This window comes from Bos grunniens, chromosome 28 (assembly GCF_055505025.1).
Source record: "Bos grunniens cultivar Pamir isolate PY7600 chromosome 28, Bosgru_T2T1.0, whole genome shotgun sequence".
Classification (NCBI taxonomy): Eukaryota; Metazoa; Chordata; class Mammalia; order Artiodactyla; family Bovidae; genus Bos; species Bos grunniens.
Window position 1 is genome coordinate 17,561,654 of NC_141192.1, and position 13,649 is coordinate 17,575,302.

The 13,649-nt window shown below is 43.0% G+C and overlaps 1 long non-coding RNA gene across 1 annotated transcript in view; it reads left to right on the forward strand.

The window, feature by feature from the left end:
* The window catches only part of LOC147342927 (uncharacterized), a 69,205-nt gene extending 57,456 nt beyond the window's left edge, over window positions 1-11,749 (forward strand). Inside the window, exons 4-6 of the long non-coding RNA XR_015156844.1 lie at window positions 2,686-2,859; window positions 4,262-4,348; window positions 4,669-11,749. This is a non-coding gene — a long non-coding RNA (uncharacterized LOC147342927). The remainder of the gene's footprint in view (window positions 1-2,685; window positions 2,860-4,261; window positions 4,349-4,668) is intronic.
* Window positions 11,750-13,649: the final 1,900 nt, after the last annotated feature.

The window sequence follows — 13,649 nt, forward strand, 5'->3', positions numbered from 1 at the left end:
AACCTGTTCGGGGATCCTCTAGTCCCAGGGGTCCCAGGAGATCGTCACGCCTCGACCTGCCCAGGGACCCAATCCTTGGGAGGCCATCACGCCTTGACCTGCCCGGGGATTCGATCTCTAGGAGGCTGTCATGCCTCAGCCTGCTTGGGAATCTGCACCCTGACCCGGGGACGCCTGGCTCTCAGGTTGCAACAGTTCTGGGTAGGATAAGCTTCAGAAAGACTCACCCCTAAGGAAGTCCACCCATGGAAACATAAAGAAGCCTATTACTTGTGGGACTGTGCCCAGTCTCAGCAATAACTCAGGAGCCCAATGAGAACCCCACTGCCTTTCTGGAGAGGCTAAAAGAGGCACTCCAAAAGTTTACCAACCTGGACTTAGACTCTTACGAGGGATGGGTGATTTTAAAGGACAAATTCCTGTCCCAATGTACATCAGATATCAGAATTAAGTTACAGCAGCTACAACAGCAGGACCCTGCTGCCTCTTTAGATGAAATTGTCCAGACAGCCACCAATACCTTTTATAACAGAGAACAGGAGAAGGAGGCCAAGGCCCAGGAGAAGTAGAGAAAGAAAGAGACAAGGCATGCCCAGATGCTGGCCGCCCTCCAGAGAAGCCCTATGGCAAACCCCAAGTCCTTGAGGGACAAGGCACGAGACCCATGCCTGATCTGTAGACAGGCGGGGCATTGGGCCAAAGAGTGTCCAAACCCTGACAAGTCTCCTAGAACGGCTTGCCACAAATGCCATCAACTGGGACATTGGGCGACACTCTGCCCTGGGGACCCAAGAGCCTCAAGGTCAAGTGCCAAGCCTACCCTCACGATGGTTCAAGAGGACTGAAGCGGCCCACTCTAGCCAGCCTGCCTGTCACAGATAACCATCACGGGGCTGGAGCCGAGGGTGCAACTGGATGTGGCAGGTAGGTCCGAGAATTTCTTGGTTGACACAGGGGCTACCTACTCTGCCTTGATCTCCTACTCCAGAGCCTTCTCCTCCCAAACCTGAACCATTTTGGGTGCTATAGGAAAAGCAACTACTAAAAGATTCACCCGAGCACTTCTTTGTTGCTGGGATGGACAAGTATTTTCCCACCAGTTTCTGGTGGTCCCTGAGTGTCCTACCCCCTTATTGGGAAGAGATATACTCACTAAACTGGGGACCACCCTTGTGATGGGAAGTTTTTCAGCCCCTAGAGCTCTATAGCTCCTGGTTACTACTGAAGAACCCATTACACCCTCAATAGAGAGGGACCAAAAACTGTGGGAAGACAAAATTAACCCCGAGGTGTGGGACCAGGGGATTCCTGGACGAGCCCACCAAGCTGAACCGGTCATCATTGTCCTCCGAGATCCTACTCAGTTTCCTAACCGGAAACAATATCCTCTCAAAAGAGAGGCTCGGGAGGGACTACAGCCTTTAATAAATAAATTCCTTGCTTGTAGGCTATTGGTCCCTACCAGTTCGCCATGTAACACCCCAATCCTCTCAGTAAAGAAAAAAGACAGAACCTGGTGAATGGTTCAAGATCTCTGGATCATAAATGAAGCTGTAGTCCCCCTCCATCCCACAGTACCCAATCCCTATGTAATCTTGGGAGAAATCCCACCCAGTGTCAAGTGGTTTACAGTCTTGGATCTCAAAGACGCATTTTTTTGCATACCACTGGCTAAAGAATCCCAATACCTTTTTGCCTTTGAGTGGGAGGCCCCAGGAGAAAAACACCAACAGATGACTTGGACAGTATTACCTCAGGGGTTCAGAGATAGCCCCCACCTGTTTAGACAGGTCCTTAGCCAGGATCTCCTAGATCAGGACCTGGGACCTAATGGGAAAATATTACAACATGTAGATGACCTACTAATCTGCTCTCCAGATGAGAAAAGTGCCCAACAACATGCAATTCAGGTTCTAAACTTCTTGGCAGAAAGGGGATATAAAGTCTCCTGTGCTAAGGCACAGATGGTCGAGACAAAGGTCACTTACCTGGGAGTTCAGATTACACACGGGTCCAGGAGGCTGTCCTCTGATCGGGTACAAGGAATCCTCCAGTTGCCCTCCCCCACGACTCGAAAACAATTATGAGCTTTCCTGGGGCTAACTGGTTATTGTAGAATCTGGATACCCAACTATGGTCTTTTTGCCCAGCCCTTATATGAAAGCTTAAAGGGACGAGATGATTCAATCCCACTGATGTGGGGAACTCCTCAAAAGGAGGCAGAGGTTACACTAAAACCGGCCTTAACTCAGGCACCTGCCTTGAGGTTGCCAGACCCAGAAAAAGCATTCCAACTTTATGTCCATGAAAGAGAGGGAATAGCCTTGGGAGTGTTAACTCAAAGGTTGGGATCTGAGCCCCAGCCTGTGGCTTACTTATCCAAGAGGCTTGATCCAACTACCCGAGGTTGGCCCCCCTGCCTTCGAAATCTTGCAGCTATTGCAATCATGATAGAAGATGATTTAAAACTCTCCTTTGGGGGCAAACTAACTATTTTTACCAGCCCCCAAGTAAAACAACTCCTAAATGGGAGAGGCCATTTATGGATGTCTGATTAAAGAATCCTCAGATATCAAGTAATGCTGATGGAAAATCCAGGCCTCACTATATCCCCTTGTGAGGTTCTTAACCCAGCCACCCTCTTACCTACCCTCGAGGGCTCTCTCCCCTTTTACTCTTGTCTAGAAACCTTGGACCACTGGACAAAACCCCAAGAGGGATTGTCAGAAGATCCTCTGACCAATCCTGAGGAAATCTGGTACACTGATAGAAGCAGCTTTGTCTTGGATGGAAAAAGAAGAGCTGGGTATGCAGTAGTCTCCAATTCTGAGACCATAGAGGCTAAGCCTCTGCCACCAGGTACTTCAGCCCAATTAGCTGAGCTCATAGCCCTGACTTGAGCTTTAGAGCTGGGAAAAGGAAAAAGAATAGCCATTTACACTGACTCCAAGTATGCCTTTCTGGTCCTACATGCACATGCGGCTGTTTGGAAAGAAAGGGGCCACTTGGCCACCCGAGGGTCCCCAATCAAATATGGTGATCAGATTCTTCGACTCTTGGAGGCAGTCCATCTGCCTACTGAGGTTTCAGTCTCCCATTGTAAAGGACACCAAAAAGGGAACATGGAAGTGGCACGAGCAGCTGATCAGGCAGCTAGGAGAGCAGCATTACAGAACCATGACCTAATAGGGATTGCCACCTCATTTCCACAGACTAATTTGCCAGAAACTCCTTCATATACTGAAGGTGAGACTCTTAAAGCTAAGAGCGAGGGCTTTCAAGAAGATCATATGGGGTGGTTCCAAAAGGGGGAACTCCTTTTTCTGCCTGGAAACCTCCAATGGATGTTGGTTAACTCCTTACATGCCACTACTCATTTAGGAGAAAAGGCCCTCCAAAGATTACTAGAAAGGTCCTTCAGAGGAACAGGCCTCCAAACAACTATAAGACAGGTGGTCTCCTCTTGTCCCATTTGCCAATTAAACAACCCTCAAGGAGCTCGAAGACCCCAGCTGGCCCAGCCTGTCCAACGATGTGGGGCCTACCCAGGAGAGGACTGGCAGATGGACTTCACCCAGATGCCAGTTTCTCAAGGGTATAAATACCTATTAGTCATGATAGATACATTCACAGGATGGATTGAAGGCTTTCCCACCCAGACTGAGAAGGCTGAGGAGGTGGTAAAAAAACTGCTCCATGAAATCATTCCAAGATTTGGTCTGCCCAGGTCATTACAAAGTGACAATGGGACATGATTTACTTGTAAGGTCACCCAAGGAGTCTCGAAAACATTGGGCATTACTTATTATCTCCATTGTGCCTGGAGGCCTCAATCTTCAGGAAAAGTAGAAAAAGCCAATCAATTCTTAAAATCATCGATAAAAAAGACAACCCAGGAGACCTCTCTGGGATGGAAGGAGGCTTTACCAATAGCTCTCCTCCACACCCTCATTGCCCCTAAGGAACAGGTTGGTCTTAGTCCTTATGAGATGCTATATGGGAGACCTTTTGTTTATGTCAATGACCTCTTCCTAGATCCAGAGGTTCAGACCCTCCAGTCTTATACCATAGCCATTGGGGCAATTCCAACAGGATATACACTTGTGGGGTATGAACCAGGACCCAAAAGATTCTAAAGAGTCACCACTATATGCTCCAGGAACTCAAGCCCTAATTAAAGTCTGGAAAGATGGGTCCCCAAAGGCTCAACTCCAGCCCACATGGAAGGGCCCCTACCCTGTAATACTTTCTACTCCCACAGCAGTCAAGGTACCAGGACATGACTCCTGGATTCACTACTCACGAGTCAAGCCACGGAAGAAAACAGAAGAGGACATTCAATACACCTGTGAGCCCCTGGGAGATCTCAGATACCTATTCAGAACTACCAATGAGTGCCATTCTAATGAACACCCCCAAAATCTGGTTTCTGGGGATAAGATTTCTCAGGATAACTCTAAGGAGCCAACACAGCTTGACAGAGACTGTACTCCAAAACAGACAGTAGATAGATCTTCTGATCCCTGAACAAGGAGGGACTTGAGCCATCCTGGCCATGTGAATTTAAAATTGACCAATGTCCCTACTAGTCTTTGTTATGCTATATTGATGATGCTTATGATTATTCTATGTACTGTCAATTGTCTAACCTGTTTTGTCTCTGCCCAGGTCAACCAGCTACAACATGTAGTGCCAGTTCAACAGAGATATAAAACTACAGCTGACCATGGAAAATATCACACACCCTTGGACACCGCTATAAGGACTCTGAGGATTGAGACTAGCAAGAGGGGGAGGCCCGATACCCCTCGCCGCCCCAGTTCAGAAGGAAGTAGCCAGAAAGACCTCGATGCCCCTATTCCCAAAGAATTGGGCCTCCCATCTCTTGAGGGGGGAATGTTAGGTAGGTAGAATAGGGAAAAGGAGTCCAAAATTGCAGTGGCTAAAAGACAAGGAAGGTCCGAGGACCAGAGTGAAGACTTCAGGCAGAACAAACAAAATAAACAGCACTCCTGGCTAAGCCCAATTTGCATAGGGCAGGCCCAGGTGGAGGAAAAAACATATAAAAGGAGGAGCCAAAGCGCCTTCTCTGGGGCTGTCTCTCCCGCGTGCGTGCACACTCTCTTTCTCTCTCTCTCCCGTGCGTGTGCGCTCTCTCTCTCTCTCTCTCCCTCTCTCCCCCCCCACCCCCACGCACTCCTCCACTCTCTTCTCTTTGAGTCTTGGATTCTCCTGCTATCTTCTAAATAAAATGGAGCTGTAACACTGATTTGCCTAAGAGCTGTAGCACCGTTTGTCCAAGACCCGAGAGCTGTGACGCGCCGAGGGCTTTAATGTCCATTGCTCCAAATCTTTGTTGTGATGAGACAAAGAACCGAGAAACATACATTTGCGTGACAGAGGGAAATGGAGATACATTGAGAAAGTGAAATGACTGGCTTACATTTTAAAAGGATCAAGTCTGGCTTCCATGGTGACTCAGTAAAGAATCCGCCTGCAATGTTAAATGTTAATCTTTAACATTAAGAGTTCCTACAAATTACTTTAAAAAAATTAGCCCAGTAGGAAAAGTGCAAAGGATAGAAATAGACACTTCAAAGAAAAAAAAAAAAAGGACAAAAAGAAGTTTGACTTCCTTCAAAAAAAATAAGAAAATTAAAACTATACCAGGACATCACTGGGCTCCCCAAGTGGTGCTAGTGGTAAAGAACTCGGCTACCAAGGAGGAGACATAATGAGACATGTGTTCAATCTCTGGGTCAGGAAGATCCCTGGAGAAGGGCAACACACTCCAGTATTCTTGCCTGGAGAATACCATGGACAGAGGAGCCTGGTGGGCTACATTTCATGGGATTACAAAGAGTTGGACACGACTGAAGTGATTTAGCAAGCAGGCAAGCAAGACATTTCACCTAATCAGACTGGCAAAGATTCAGAAGCTTGATAAAATTTTGTTGGGGAGGATATGAGTAAACAGACATTATCATAAGTTGCGAGGTGGGAGTATAAATTGGTATGGCAATTTGGCAAAATCCACCAAAGTCATACCCTTTGGGGTCGAACGTGGAGATGGGACACCTAGATATGCTCTTTCAAGGAAGGTTTTATTGCTCCAGCTTCTGGAAGATCTGTCAGTAGACAATCTTCAACTGTCAGCCCCTGAAAGTTTTGCCTTGCTGCAAAAAATTGCCCCACCAAAAGTCGATGCCTTCCTGGGACAGCCCACAACCAATGACTAACGGAGAAGGCGGTATAAAGGCCTTTTTCACTTATTGTGTAAGGGCTTCCCAGATGCCCAGTGGTGAAGAATCTGCCTGCCATATGCCAGAGACGTGGGTTAGATCCCTGGGTCAGGAAGATCCCCTGTACAAGGAAATGGCAACCCACTACAAAATTCTTGCCTGGAAAATCCCATGGGGTCGCAAAGAGACACGATTGGGCAACTAAAACAACAGGCACCCAATGCGGGCCAATTCTGATAGGTCATCTCAGGTCCATGGCTTCCCTATGGAGTTGGCTGAGGCTTCATGCGGCATCTTCAAAGTTTAGCTTCTTTTGCTCAATCCCACTTCCTCCTTCTCCCTTGCACAGCTGTTAAACCCAAGGGCACTCCCTAAAAACACCCTGAACTCTAAATTTCCGTCCCAGAATCTGTTCTTAGAAGCCCTAATCTGTGAAAAATTTGACTCACAGCTCCACTTTTAGGAATCTATCTGTACCATAGATTACCCACATATTGGCAAAATGATGTATATTCAAGGTTATTCATAGCAGATTATTTTTAAGAGCAAAATTAGAAACAGTCTGACTAAATAACCAGGTGACTAATGAAATAAAGCCATGTCTATAATATGACAGTTATATACAATTGAGGAACCCCTTTACGTAATGATATAAAAAGATCTTCTGTGTGTGGGTGTGTATATGTGTGCGTGTGTGTATGTGCATGTATCTGTATATGAATGAAGGATGTATAAAAACCAATGTCATTTGTTGCCCATGAGTAGATTTGGGTATCTCAGGGACAGGTAGAAGGGAGATTATTCATGTTGTATACCATTGTACTTTCTGAATTTTAAGCCATGTGAATGTGTTACATAATGATTAGAAGCAATTTTTGCTAGTTGAATTATTTGACTGTTATACTACTTGTAAAAAAAAAAAACTATACATGCATAGCTTTGATAAAATAACAATTAAATTAAAAAAAAAACTTTTGTAGCCCTGATGTTTAGCATGTGGAATCCTAATACCCTGACTAGGGTTTAACCTGCACCCTCTGAAGAGGAAGTGTGGAATCTTAACCACCAGACTGCCAGGGAAGTCCCTAAAAATTAAGGTTAAAAAAGATTTATGTGTTAAATAAGAAATAAAAGAACTGTGCAAAATGATCACCATTTCTTAAAACATTGTATACACATACAGATAGATACAGTGACAGAAGCAAAGAAAAAAGTCTAGAAGGATATAAAATCATAAGAGTTGTTATCTTTGTGGGTAACATTAGAGAGAACCCACTGTGTATTGAGAACCCACTTCTCAATTCAAACAATTGAATTGAGAACACCTTCAAACTGAGAACAATTCAAACAATTGAGAAGTGTATGGCATGCATTTTATTTCATACACTGTTCAACTGTTTGAATTTAAAGGCATGCATACATTTGTAATTAGAAAGTAATGTTTAAGAATTATGAGACAAATTAAAATTAGAAAAAAAGGAAAAAACCCTCCAACTTGACAATTATTTAGGGGAAACTTGATGAATGCTTATAGGAGGTAGAAAAATTAATTTTCTAAAATAATTTTAGGAAGACTGGAATGTGTGCTAATTTCCCTGCCTTGTTTAACCTTAATTCATCTAAACAGCTGTCTCAGTTAATTTCTTAAAATATCTAGAATCAAATTTTAGTTGCAAATATAAAAAGTTCCTGCAACTGGGATTAGGAATTGTTTGAGAGGGGCTGGCATGTGGCCATGCCAGAAGATGTATCTAGGTCTGAACTTCCGGGGACCCCCTGACTTGCTCTTAACATTAGAGATCGTTGTGTTGTTTAGTCGCTAAACATGGGGTCGCAAAGAGTTGGACACGACTGAGCAACTGAACTGAACTAAACTTAGTCGCTAAGGTGTGTCCAGTTCTGTGACCCCATAGACTGCAGCCCGCCAGGCCCCTCCTATTCATGGGATTTCTCAGGCAAGAATACTGGAGTGGGTTCTCACTGCCTTCACAAGAAGATCTTACTGACCCAGGGATTGAACCCATATTTCCTGCACTGCCAGGTGAATTATTTACCACTAAGCCACCAGGGAAGCCCAGCGTTAGAAATTATCTAGTCCTTAAAGGTACTCGAGAAATCATATTGTATTGAGCTTGGGGAAAGCAAAGGTCATGCCGTTCAATCTATTTTTCTATATTCCCTGTCTTAAAATGGAATGATACAGAGATTACCATGGCTCTCCATAAAGATGCCATGAAATTCATGAAGAGGTTCATATTTTTAAGGAAATTTTTCTCTTTTTGGCTTTTTACTCATCTGTATCAACCATTATGCTGTACACCTTAAACTTATACAATGATGTATGTCAAATTATATCTCAATAAAATTGGGAGGGGAATTCTTATAGTAACTCCTGTGAGAGATAAAAGTGGCCTGAACAAACTCAGTCAGTTGGGGTGGAGAAGAAGGTGCATTTTTTGATAAGCATTTAGATTTTAAATTATCTTCTAGATAAGTGCTCCTTTGCCCAAAGATACAATGAAGATGGCTTGAGTGAACAGATAGATAATGGTACTATCGACTGAAATATCAAATGAGAGAGCAGGAGGAGGTATTTGAAATAAGAGGATGAACTTTGTTTTGGATATATTGAGTTTGGTTGGCTGAGGCCAGCCATGGGGCCATTGTTTGAAGTGGACAAAGTCTCTCGAGTGTGAACAGGTCTGGGGTTGGAAGGTCACTGGAGGCTCAAGTCTAAACGTTGGTGGTCGAGTGATCCTGAACATAATCTCTGTCACTGCATTTACTATGGCATTTTGAAAGTCCCCTTGACTACATTTGTCTTTTTCCCTAGCATTGTGCTGTCAAATACTGTCATTCAACCACACGTGGCTATTTAACTCTTGAAATGTGGCCAATCCAAATTGAGATGTGTGGGGAATGGGGGAGGGATAAATTAGGGGGTTTGGATTAACATACACACACTACTATATACAAAACAGATAAACAAGAAGAACCAACTATATAGTACGGGAAGCTATACTCAATATTTTGTAATAACCTATAATGGATAAAAATCTGAAAAAAGAATATATATGTGTATGTATATGCATAACTGAATCACTTTGCTGTACACCTGAAACTAAAACAACATTGTGAATCAACTATACTTCAACTTTTTAAAAAATCCATGGGGAATTCCCTGGCAGTCTATTGGTTAGAAGCTGGCACTTTTAGTGCTGTGGCCTGGGGTTCAGTCTTTGGTCAGGGAACTAAGATTCCCACAAGCCAAGCAGTGAGGCAAAAAAAAAAAAAAAAGTCCAAATTGAGATGTGCTGTAAATATAAAATACACATTGATTTTGAAGATATGTTATCAAGCATAAAAACCTAAGATATCTCATTAATAATATTTTATGTCGGTTAATTGTTAAAGTGATATTTTGGATATGTTGGGCTCATTAAAAATATATCATTCAAAAAAATTTTTTAAAGGGTATTGCTTTTTGCCTTTCATAAAGTCAGTTGCTTTCCTTCTTTTGATAGTATATAATTAACTAAAATGATAAAAGATAATTACCATCTGACTAGTAATAATAGTAGAAATAAAATAACTAAACAAAGGTTCATGATGAATGAACCCATTCTAGCCCATTTTGGGATGAAGCCTAAGAGAGACAAAGTGGAGAACTCTTAAAGTTTTTTTTTTTTTAAACGTATAGAAAAATTGTAAGAATAGGACAGAGAATTTTTGAATATTATTTATTCAAGTTCAACTTTTTTTGCCACATTTGCATTCTCTGTCTCTAGATATTTTTTATTTTTTGAACCATTTGAGAATAGATTGCATGCATTATGCCTCCTTATCTCTTCATACCTCAATGTGTTTTTACTATGAAAAGTAACTTACTTTATATAATCACCACACAATTATCAAATGTGGGAGCTACTTTTTTCTAATCTGTGGTCCATATTCCAACTTTGTCAACTGTTTCAATTAATCTTTAATAGTATTTCCCCTGCTCTGGTACAAGTTACAGTTTAGATCACGTGTCGACTTTAATTGTTAAGTCTTCTTGTGTTTGCGTGCTAAGTCACTTCAATTGTGTCTGACTCTTCTCAACACTAAGGACTGTAGCCCACCAGGCTCTTCTGTCTAAGGGATTCTCTAAGCAAGAATACTGGAGTTGGTTGCCATGCCCTCCTCCAGGAGATCTTCCTGACCCAGGGATCAAACCCACATCTCTTTACATCTCCTGCATTCACAGGGGAGTTCTTAACCAGGGAACAGGGAAGTCCCATCAAGTCTCTTTAGTCCCTTTCACTAAATAGTTCCTCGACATTTTTTTCTGGGATGGGGTTCTTTCATGACAGTTACTTAAGAGAATGTTCTCTTAAGTTTGGTTGACATTTCCTCACAATTAGATTCAAGTGACATTATGTCCTTCTCAGAGTATCTCATCTGGAGGCATGTGGTCACTGATTAAAGTTTTGCCTAGTTTTTCCACTATTATAGTTACTTTTCCCCTCTTCTGTTACCTAAACACAAGTCAATATGCCTGGTGCACAGTGAGGTCAAACAATACCATAATGTCAGAGTTTGGAAGACAGAAAGGTTTATTGAAGGCCATACAAGGAGATGAGTGGCTCATACCTTAAAAACCCCAAACTCCCCCAAAACTCTCAGCAAAGCCCTTTTCTAGGAAAGATGGGGAAGGGGCATGGTTAGCTGTTGCAAACTTCTTGGTGTCAGATCCCTTGTTCTTGGTGTCCAGTCATGGTCAGGTACTGATGTTTCTGTAAAGCTGCACCAAACAGGTGGCGCTAGTGGTAAAGAACCCACCTGCCAATGCAGGAGACATAAGAGATACAGGTTTGATCCCTGGGTTGGGAAGATCCCCTGGAGGAAGGCATAGAAACCCACTCCAGTATTCTTGCCCGGAAAATCCTATGGAAAGAGGAGCCTGGCGGGCTACAGTCCATGGGGTCGCAAAGAGCTGGACACAACTGAAGTGACTTAGCAAGCATCACCAAACAAATGTTATTCTCTGTTCTGACAAGAAAGGGCCAGATTCCAAGGCACAGACTGTCACCCTCTGAGGTCAGGTCCTGGCTAAGGGGCAGCTCAAAGTTGGTGGCTGTTATCACTGGGGGAGCCAGGCATCTAGGACTCAGCTGGCCCTCAGCCTCCTCAGGCTGCCCACACGGCAGAGGCAGAACCCACAGACTACACCCCAGGCAGACAGATTATGCCATTAGTTCACAGAGGCAGGACTGGGGAGAGGTTCACTGCTGCCTCAAGGCCTGGGCGTAGCCCAGTGGGCAGCCTTGGCAAGGGCTATGGAGCTCTGCAGGACACATCCCCTTAGCCTGTTCCCTGGGCCCTGCAGCTTACCCACTGGCCTGAGGCCAGGTGAGCCTGACAGTCCCAGTGAGAAGGCCAGGATCCACTCTTACCTCATTCTTTGCCTGATGACCACCATTCCACCGACCATTAGCTGAATGGACCACTAACGGTCACTTACTGACAGTTGGTCCTTGGGGGAGGGGCTCTCTTTAGTGGCAACCAATGGCTGAGCAGACTACTAACAGTTGCTCATTGACAGTTGCTGGCTTGAGGGAGCGGTCCCCTGTGGTGCTGACCAATGATTGAATAGGACCTCTAACTACCACTCTAACCATCCTGTGTCAGCGGTTTTGGGGTAACCACTGCCTGGTAATGGGTTGTGTGGGAATGGTGCCCAGCAATGGCCATATGCTAAGGATTGGGCCTGCCCCACTCTATTATACTTCTAAAAAAATAGAAAATCCATGAAGAGATACTTTGAAGATTTGAAAAATATACTGCTTCTCATCAAACTTTCCCCCTAGGTTTAGAATCCATTGATGATGTTTTCCAAACCAATCTTTTCTATGATAGTTGCAAAATGGTGATTTTCCAACTGCACCACTCTCTCCATCTATCAGTGGGCAAGCTCTATAGAGAACAGCTTTTCCTTTTCCCCATCTCTCTCGTTAGAATACATGAATAAATTCTTATTTTATTCAGTGGATCATAATTCATTACTGTTCTTATTTTGATACTCTAGTTATCCCACATTTGCCCAATGAGAGGCCCTTCAAGCAGGCTGCTATTGACATGCCCCCATTTTATTTTTTGAGCACTTATTTCTGACACAACAGGATGTTCCAGATCATCTTGTACCTTCCTATGCTAGCCCTGAAATCAGCCATTTGTTCAAGAAGCTTTGATTCCTTTTCACGGGATAAAATATTTCGAAATCAAGATCTGTGCAGGGAGTCTTTAATTTTGAAGTTATTATCAATCATATGATTAAGAGAAATATATATATATATCAACTTTTATTAATCATATTTATGGCTCAGTTAGCTATTTCTTTTATTCCCCTCTTTGTGGTAAGAGAGAAGGAAATATTAAGCTTGTTTTTAAAATTTTGTCTTATTTACTCGAATATAATTCTGGCTACAATATTGGCGAAGAACACTGACAGCAACAGAAACTATGGATGATAAGTCTCTCAATAGCTCCTCAAACATAACATATCCTCAAAAGAAAACCATGAAGAAAAACTGCATAAGTTTTGAAATACTATAATCTGTGGAATCCTAAAGATAAGCATAATGGAACATGGGGCATTTCATTGAATTCATTTTAAAGGAATTTAATCAAAGCTCTATAAAACAACACTTTGTCATCAGATTCTTGTTGCAAAAGATGTTTTGCTTCTTACAGTGGTGTCATGTGATGCAAACTGCTATGGTAATATCTCACATTATTTTTATGTGATAAAGGCAGATGAACTATACAATGTTTGAAATAAGTATGTCAATTTCTATTTTAACTGAATGAAATTATTTACTCTGTCTCTTGATAACAAGGTCTTCAAACAATAATACACTTTGGAAATATTGAAGATGAAATAAAGAGATCATATTTTACGTGTCACACTACTAGCGACAGGCTTTCCAGGTGGCTCAGTGGTAAAGAATCCACCTGCCAAGACAGGAGACATAAGAGACACGGGTTCCATCCTTGGATAGGGAAGATCCCCTGGAGGAGGGCCTGGCAACCTGCTCCAGTATTCTTGCCTGGAAAATCCTGTGGACAGAGGAGCCTGGCAGGCTACAGTCCAGAGGGTTGCAAAAGAGTCAAACACGACTGAGCACAGTACTAGGGACAAAGACCAAGTCATGTACTTTGTATTCATTTCCAGACCCATTATTATATGGAAACACTTGGGTCACTTAAAAAAAAATCCAAATTGTTGAGCACCATCCTGATGCCCTTTAACATCATATCTCTTAAACTAGGAATACATATTTTTAAAATTTCCCCAGATAATTCTGAGACAGTTGATCATCAAACTCATTTGGGAACCACTGAATGTGGCAAAAATACATTTATACC